The sequence below is a fragment of the Triticum urartu genome, chromosome 2, assembly GCF_003073215.2.
Source record: "Triticum urartu cultivar G1812 chromosome 2, Tu2.1, whole genome shotgun sequence".
Taxonomy (NCBI): domain Eukaryota; kingdom Viridiplantae; phylum Streptophyta; class Magnoliopsida; order Poales; family Poaceae; genus Triticum; species Triticum urartu.
Window position 1 is genome coordinate 300137052 of NC_053023.1, and position 9266 is coordinate 300146317.

The window sequence follows — 9266 nt, forward strand, 5'->3', positions numbered from 1 at the left end:
GAACGCAGTAATTTCAAAATTTTCCTACGATCACGCAAGATCTATCTATGTGATGCATAGCAACGAAAGGGGAGAGTGTTGTCTATGTACCCTCGTATACCGAAAGCGGAAGCGTTAAGTAACGCGGTTGATGTAATCGAACGTCTTCGCGAACCAACCGATACCGAACGCACGGCACCTCCGCGATCTGCACATGTTCAGCTCGGTGACGTCCCTCAAACTCTAGATCCAGCTGAGGCCGAGGGAGAGTTTCATCAACATGACGCATGGTGACGGTGATGATGAAGTTACCGGCGCAGGTCTTCGCCTAAGCACTACGACGATATGACCGAGGAATAAAAGTGTGGAGGGGGGCACCGCACACGGCTAAGAGATTGTATGTTGTGCTATTGGGGTGCCCCTGGCCACGTATATAAAGGAGGGAAGGAGAGAGGAGGCCGACCAGGTATGGGCGCGCCAGGGGGGAGTCCTACTTGGACTCCTAGTCAAAGTAGGATTCGCCCCCCCCCTTTTCCTTTCTTCCACCGGAGGGAAAGGTAAGGGAGAGAGAGGGGGAAGGAAAGAGGGGGGCCGACCCCCTCCCCTAGTCCAATCCAGTTTGGGCAAGGGGTGGGGCGCCCCTCTCACGTGGCCCTTTCTCCTCTCCTCCAATAAGGCCCACTAGGCCCAATACTTCTCCTGGGGGGTTCCGGTAACCTCCCGGTACTCCGGAAAAATGCCCGAACCACTCGGAACCATTCCGATGTCCAAATGCAACCTTCCAATATATGAATATTTACCTCTCGACCATTTCGAGACTCCTCGTCATGTCCATGATCTCATCCGGGACTCCGAACAAACTTCGGTACATCCAATCACATAACACATAATACAAATCGTCATCGAACATTAAGCGTGCGGACCCTACGGGTTCGAGAACTATGTAGACATGACCGAGACACATCTGCAGTCAATAACCAACAACGGAACCTGGATGCTCGTATTGGCTTCTACATATTCTACGAAGATCTTTATCAGTCAAACTGCATAATGATACGTCTCCAACGTATCTATAATTTTTGATTGCTCCATGCTATATTATCTACTGTTTTAGGCAATATTGGGCTTTATTTTCCACTTTTATATTATTTTTGGGACTAACCTATTAACCGGAGGCCCAGCCCAGATTTGCTGTTTTATGCCTATTTCAGTATTTCGAGGAAAAGGAATATCAGACATAGTCAAAACGGAACGAAATCAACTGGAGAAGTTATTTTTGGAAGGAAACCCACCTGATGGATTTGGACCCCATGTCAGAAGATACGGGAGGTGCTCACGAGGGTGGGGGCGCGCCCCCCTGCCTCATGGGGCCCCCATAGCTCCACCGACGTTCTCCTTTCATCCATATATACCGTCGTACCCTAAAACTTCCAGAACAGAAGATAGATCGGGAGTTCCGCCGCCGCAAGCCTCCAAAACCACCAAAAACCAATCGGGACCCCTTTCCGGTACCCTACCGGAGGGGGGATCCATCACCGGTGGCCATCTTCATCATCCCGGCGCTCTCCATGACGAGGAGGGAGTAGTTTTCCCTCGGGGCTGAGGGTATGTACCAGTAGCTATGTGTTTGATCTCTCTCCCTCTCGTGTTCTCTCTCGTGTTCCTCTATGGCACGATCTTGATGTATCCCGAGCTTTGCTATTGTAGTTGGATCTTATGATGTTTCTCCCCCTCTACTCTCTTGTGATGAATTGAGTTTCCCTTTGAAGTTATCTTATCAGATTGAGTCTTTATGAGAACACTTGATGTATGTCTTGGTGATCAACTTGCGGGTTTCGTGACATTGGGAACCTATGCATAGGGGTTGGCACACGTTCTTGATTCTCCGGTAGAAACTTTGGGGCACTCTTTGAAGTACTTTTATGTTGGTTGGATAAATCTGAGATTGTGTGATGCATATCGTATAATCATGCCCACGGATACTTGAGGTGACAATGGAGTATCTAGGTGACATTAGGGTTTTGGTTGATTTGTATCTTAAGGTGTTATTCTAGTAAAAACTCTAGGGTTGTTTGTGACACTTATAGGAACAGCCCAACGGATTGATTTGAAAGAATAACTTTGAGGTGGTTTCGTACCCTACCATAATCGTCTTGGTGATCAACTTGCGGGTTTCGTGACATTGGGAACCTATGCATAGGGGTTGGCACACGTTCTTGATTCTCCGGTAGAAACTTTGGGGCACTCTTTGAAGTACTTTTATGTTGGTTGGATAAATCTGAGATTGTGTGATGCATATCGTATAATCATGCCCACGGATACTTGAGGTGACAATGGAGTATCTAGGTGACATTAGGGTTTTGGTTGATTTGTATCTTAAGGTGTTATTCTAGTAAAAACTCCAGGGTTGTTTGTGACACTTATAGGAATAGCCCAACGGATTGATTTGAAAGAATAACTTTGAGGTGGTTTCGTACCCTACCATAATCTCTACGTTTGTTCTCCGCTATTAGTGGCTTTGGAGTGACTCTTTGTTGCATGTTGAGGGATGTATATGATTATCTATGTTATTATTGTTGAGAGAATTGCACTAGTGAAAGTATGAACCCTAGGCCTTGTTTCCTAGCATTGCAATACCGTTTACGCTCACTTTTACCGCTTGCTACCTTGCTGTTTTTATATTTTCAGATTACAAAAACCTATATCTACTATCTATTTGCACTTGTATCACCATCTCTTCGCCGAACTAGTGCACCTATACAATTTACCATTGTATTGGGTGTGTTGGGGACACAAGAGACTTTTTGTTATTTGGTTGCAGGGTTGTTTGAGAGAGACCGTCTTCCTCCTACGCCTCTCGCGGATTGATAAACCATAGGTCATCCACTTGAGGGAAATTTGCTACTGTCATACAAACCTGTGCACTTGCAGGCCCAACAACGTCTACAAGAAGAAGGTTGTGTAGTAGACATCAAGCTCTTTTCTGGCGCCGTTGCCGGGGAGGTTAGTGCTTGAAGGTATATCTTTAGATCTTGCAATAGAATCTTTTTGTTTCTTGTTTTAGCACTAGTCTAGTCTATAAAAGAAAACTACCAAAAAATGGAATTGAGTTTGCCATATAAGCTTCACCTTTTTAATATCTTTATCTTTCATATATAGTACGTAGCGTCGACCAAGTACGGACATAAGACAGGACACTTCTCTCTATTAATTAGCTATGTCAAGTTTAGATAATTCTGATGGCTTTGGAGGTGGTGTCTTTTCATGGGCAGGCGCGTGTCGGCGGACCGCGTTCTAGCAACCTTAGACTTTTCTTATAGTTAAAAATAAACCTTAGACTTTTCTTCGTTAGATAGGTGGTATGCTGGAAGCCCTTCACTGCTTGAGGCCGATGTTTCGATCGTTTTGGACCAAGTCTAGTCAGCATAGCTGGCAATCTGAAATATCTCATCCCACAGACAGGCTAGCCACTCGTAAATCAGCAGTTATTTTCATATATTTATTATTATCGAGTTGTCGCTGGGTGAGGCGTCGAAGAAAGCTTGCGACTGGTACGCACCCCCGGCTCCCCAATCACGCGCTTGTGTGCGTTCTATTCTATCCTATCATTCCAAGCGCACGCCACACAAGCAGAAACACAAGCGAAAGATGGGGGGCTGAGAGGAGAGCTCCAGGATCCATGGCGCCTGTGGTGACCGCTGCGCTGGGCGCGTTGGGCCCTCTGCTGGGGAAGCTCGCTGATTTGCTCGCCGGCGAGTGCAGCCGCCTGAAAGGGGTCCGCCGAGAGATCCACTCCCTCCAGTCTGAGTTTAAAGGTATGGATGGTGCGCTAAATAAGTATGCAAGGCTGGAAGACCCTGATGACCAAGTGAAGGAATGGGTATCACTGGTGAGGGAGTTGGCCTACGATACAGAGGATCTTTTCGACAAGTTCATTCACCGTCTCGGCAAAGGAGGGGACGGCGAGGGCTTTAAGGAGTTCTTCCACAAGACCGCTCGCCGTCTAAAGACGCTCGGAGCTCGGCGTGGAATTGCCAACCAAATCGATGACCTGAAGCTCCGTATCAAGCTAGTGAAGGAGCTCAAGACTAGCTACAAATTAGATGATATTGATTATTGCACCTCGGGCCATACGGGTGTGGATCCCCGGTTGGCCGCTCTTTTTGCTGGGGAGGAACACCTTGTTGGCATTGATAGTCGAAGAGACGAGCTTGCCAGGTGGATGCTGGAAAAAGAAAGCAATCATCATCGCAGGGTGTTGTCGATTGTTGGGTTCGGTGGATTGGGAAAGACAACACTGGCGAATGAAGTCTATCGCAAGATTCAAGGGCGTTTTGACTGCCATGCTTTTGTGTCAGTCTCACAAAAGCCAGATACAAAGAAAATCATCAAGGATTTGATTTCACAGGTGTCTTGCTAGGATGAATTCACAAAAGATTTGGAGAGCTGGGATGAAAAGAAATCCATTGGAAAGCTAAGAGAACTTTTACAAGATAAAAGGTAATATATGGTGTTGTCAATTATTTTCTCATTAGTTATATGAAATATGATTTTTGTGTAAGTAACATTATTTAAAATAATTGTTTCAAGGATGTAATTTTTATGTGCACAGAATGAACACCATTGCACAACCAGTTGTGCTTTTCATTGCATGGTTTACAGCCGATTGTACTTTTACAATAGGTTCTTTTATAGTGCAATTACATCTATATTGGTAATTAACTTATGCTCCTACCCCCCCTGTCTTAGGTATCTTGTCATCATTGATGATATATGGTCAATATTAGCATGGAACGCAATCAATTGTGCTTTTCCAGAGAATAATTCTTCAAGCAGAATTATAACTACAACACGCATATTGGAAGTAGCAAGGTCTTGTTGTCCAAATCATGCTGACCAGATCTATGAAATGACACCTCTAAGTGATCTCCACTATGAAAGACTGTTTTTTAGAAGAATCTTTGGCTCAGAAGAGCGCTGCCCTGATATGCTTATTAAAGTTTCAAATACCATCTTGAAAAAGTGTGGAGGCCTGCCATTGGCAATTATCAGTATATCTTGATTACTAGCTAACAAACCACGTGTCAAAGAAGAGTGGGAGAAGGTGAAAACATCAATTGGTTCTGACTTGAACAGAAGCCAAAGTCTGGAGGGAATGAAGAACATACTATCCTTGAGCTATAATGATCTTCCACCAAACCTCAAGACTGTCTTGTTGCACTTAAGTAATTTCCCTGAGGATTATGTGATTGACAGAGAAAGGTTGGTGAGGCAATGGATTGCGGAGGGCTTTATTTCTGAAGAGCGTGGGAGGAGCTGTGAAGAGGTTGCAGAAAGTTATTTTTACGAGCTTATCAATAAAAGCCTTGTTCAACCAGTGAATATTCACTATGATGGGAAGGTGCAGGCCTGTCGAGTTCATGACATGATGCTTGAACTTATCATTTCAAAATCCACTGAAGAAAATTTCATCACTGTGGTGAACGGCAGTCAAACAGTTTGGGAAAATTCTCAGTGTTCTATTCGGCGATTGTCAATCCAAGACATTGACCAGGAGCTTGCATCTCAATTGGCAAAGAAAGATCTAAGCCATGTCCGATCTCTTATAATAACGGCATCAGGTTGCATCAAACACTTGCCTAGTCTTACCAAGTTTGAAACTTTACGTGTACTAGACTTTAAAGGTTGCTGGGGCCTGAGGGACTATGATATGGATGGTATGGAAAACCTTTTCCAGCTAAAGTACCTAAGCTTTTATGGAACGGACATATCGTGGCTACCATCTGGAGTTGTGATGCTACATGATCTAGAGACGCTAGATTTAAGGGGTACACCAATAAGAGACTTGCCGGCTAGAATTGTTCAACTGACTAAACTGCAACATCTATGCATTTACATGTATCAGAGGAAGATACCAATTGGGATTGAGAATATGATAAACTTAAGGGAGATCGGAGGCTTTGATATTACCATGAGCTCAGTGGGTGCAGTGAAGGAGCTAGGGAGCCTGATCAATTTGAGGGTACTCCGTGTACAGTACATGTGGACAGGTGCAGAATCTCAAGAGCACAAGAGGCATGCAGAGATGTTTCATTCCTCGCTATGCAAGCTTGGCAGCTACAAACTCCAGTCCGTGTGGATAGATGGTAGTAATTCAGCTCTGTTGGAGTTATTAGATTCCTGGTCTCCTCTTCCATCTCGCCTCCAAAGATTTGAGGGCATCACCGAATACTGTTTCTCAAAACTGCCAAAGTGGATTACTCCAGCACTCACCAGTCTTGCATACCTAAACATTCATATAAGTGTAATAACAGAGGAGGTTCTTGGCATACTTGGAGAGCTGCCTGCATTACTTTCTTTGAAACTTTCTACCAACAGAGTCCATAAAGACAGGCTAGTTTTGCAAGGCAGAGGATTCCGATGTTTGAAGGAGTTCTTTTATATTGGGGGGCCCCCTCTATTTGAGAAAGGGGCACTGCCAAAGCTCGAGAAGCTTGATCTGTTCTTTGAATCAATGGCGAAGGCCTATGGGTTCTACTTAGGTATTGAGCACCTCCCATATCTGAAAGATGTACGAGTTCTTCTTCTGAAGCGGGATGGCACATCTTCTGAAGTTGAGACTGCAGAAGTTGCCATACGGAATGAAGCAAGTCTCCATGCCAATCATCCCAGGTTAACTCTCCGTGAAACATGAAAGTATGACAGGAGGTATGGCTAGTTTTATTATTAAGCAATTTAAATAGTTCATGCTGTCTGCAATTTTTGGCTTGAATATATGTGTGTTTTCTCCATATCTTGAAGAAGTTACCTGACGGGCTGATATTTTATCTCTGTAGGGAAACTGTTGTCCGTGAATATAACTGCAGGTGGCTCGGCTGCAATGGTGTCCTGAACCTGCTATTCTCGTTGCCTGAAGCTCAAATAAAAGTGGCCTACAGTTGCGATTTGATTTAAGATATTTGTTCTTGTCGTGAACTTGGAATCAGACTGTTTCAACTTGTTTACTGCTGTTATTAAGAATTACTTACTACATTAAGGATGTCTCCATCTGTGTGGAGCTTTGTCTTCATGTACGCCAGTACTACTTGATTTGTAACTTAAATATTCAGACAAAAGTTGGTTCCCTCATGAGTCAGTCACGACGTTAACTACGTGGTGATCTGCAAACCCTCCCGTCGATTCAACCAGCAGCCAGAGTTCTACTCCCTCCATTCGAAAAGCTTGTTCCAAATCTATTCTTTAAATGGATGTTTCTAGCACTAACTTAGTGCTAGATACATCTATTTGAGGGACAAGTGGAGTACATGCTGAAATTCAGTCATGGTCCTTTACCACACGTGGTCCGCTGCCTGTGGGCCCACGCTGGTGCTGGTCGTCTAAGGCTTCAGGAAAAATAAATCTTTGCACGGTCGGACATGCAGGCCCACGCTGCAGAATGTTGTGTCGGATTCCTCCGGCGTCTCCCGCGCAACGCCTGCCGCCGGTCCCGCCTCGTGTGCCGGCGCTGGCGCGACGTCGTCGACAAGCGCACCGAGACGGACCTCCGGAGCCGCCCCACGACCCTCCTTGTGACCGCTGGAGGCTCGGCGCACGTCCTCAGCGGCGACAGCAGGTGAAAACCGAGGAAGGTGCTCGCCAGCGCCGAGGAACGGATGATGTCCGTGGTCGGCACGTGCAACGGCCTCATCTGCCTGTGCGACGACAGCAAGCCCCCCGGCGCCATCGCCCTCGCCAACCCGGCAACCGACGAGATGGGCAGCAGGAAAAGATCGGTTACCTGACTAGCCATTGATTTACGCAGGCACAATCTAAGTTTGGCCGCTTGATTTTAACAATAACCTTGCTTCGAGCCCCAACATGCATGTCTCCCCGTAGCGTCTTCGGCAATCGGGTAGGCTGCAACGCACCATTAGTCCATTATTGCTCCCTAAGTAGTGTGTGTAGCTCTGGTGAGAGCTACAATTGGTTGGCTTGCAGCATCAGCTTGTGCTTGCAACCACCTCCAACCCACAGGTTGCAGCGGCTACGCCCCAGGCCAGCTCACAAACGAAATGCCGATGAGATTTCCACACATCAGCCACGTCTATAGCATCGGCGGGCTCTGGGAGTTCCAGAAACATTGCTGTTGTGACCACCACCTTGAAGTATCGGCGATGCTCCGACGGTCCAGCAATGCTTCATTGCAACACCAATGATGCTCTGGCTGCCTGGCGATGCTCCATTACAGGACCATCGACGCCCCCCGTAGCACCACGTGGCGCTCACACATCATGGCAGTGCCCTCCCAGCAACCCCTGCATCGCCTTCACACCACTCCCCTGCAATGTCGGCACCTCCTATTCATTGAAACAATGTTTGTGCATCGTAGCAGCACTGCCGCTTACCTTGCACCAGTCCTTGCATGACCTTCACTGGTGTCGTGGAGGCGTCACCGAACGGAGGTAGAAGCAAGCTTGTTCCATTGCGGTGGTCCGTCCTTTATTTATGGCCAACGGTGCAGGGTCACTTGGAGGGACAAGTGTAGAAAATCATATGGGAAACGGATAATGAATAGAAGTAGCCTAGCTTTTTCTTTCAGTCTCGGAGAAACTATATGATGGAGGTGGGGCTAGGCTTCGTTGCCGAGTATGTGGGTGTTGTTACACCCTGGTATGTCGTATCAGCTGCCTCGGGTGGCAGGGGCTGGGCTGCGGCCGCGCCGAATGTATCTGAATGTTCTTTTCTGGCATGTATTTTTCCGCCGGGTGGCTAATCGAGGTCGCTCGTGATCCGCACCGCGTGCTGCCCAGAACAGAACAGAACGCCGCCCCTGAAGACAAACGCCATCCTTGGCCACTACGCGTGCACCACCCCCAAGCCACACACGAGCAGAGGCCCTACATGGGACGCCAGCCACTCCCCGCAACACGCATCGTCCGCAAAAGCCAAAGCCGACCGGATCTGGTCAGTCGCCAACCCGCACGCCACCGCCTGATGCGAGCACTCCATAGCCGCCGCACCCCGCATGGGCCACAAGTCAGGCCAACTCCACCGCACGACTCTATTCTGTCTGCCCCGTCCGTTTGAGGTAAAACGGACAAACCAGACGACCCAGCGACAGACCCTATTTTGCTTTTTCGTCCGCTTCGTGTCTGTTTCACCCCATTCCTAGACCAAAGTTGGTCTTGTTTTGGGGCCAAAGCGGACACAGACAGACACTCTTTGGCCACTCCTCGTCCGCCTCGGTCCGCTTGCATGTGCAGGGCAGTCGGCCAGGCGAGCGCGGCGCAGCGGGGGCGGGGGCGAGG

The 9266-nt window shown here is 47.4% G+C and overlaps 1 pseudogene; it reads left to right on the forward strand.

Moving 5' to 3' along the window:
• Positions 1-3483: 3483 nt before the first annotated feature.
• LOC125537097 lies at positions 3484-7107 on the forward strand (annotated as a pseudogene).
• Positions 7108-9266: the final 2159 nt, after the last annotated feature.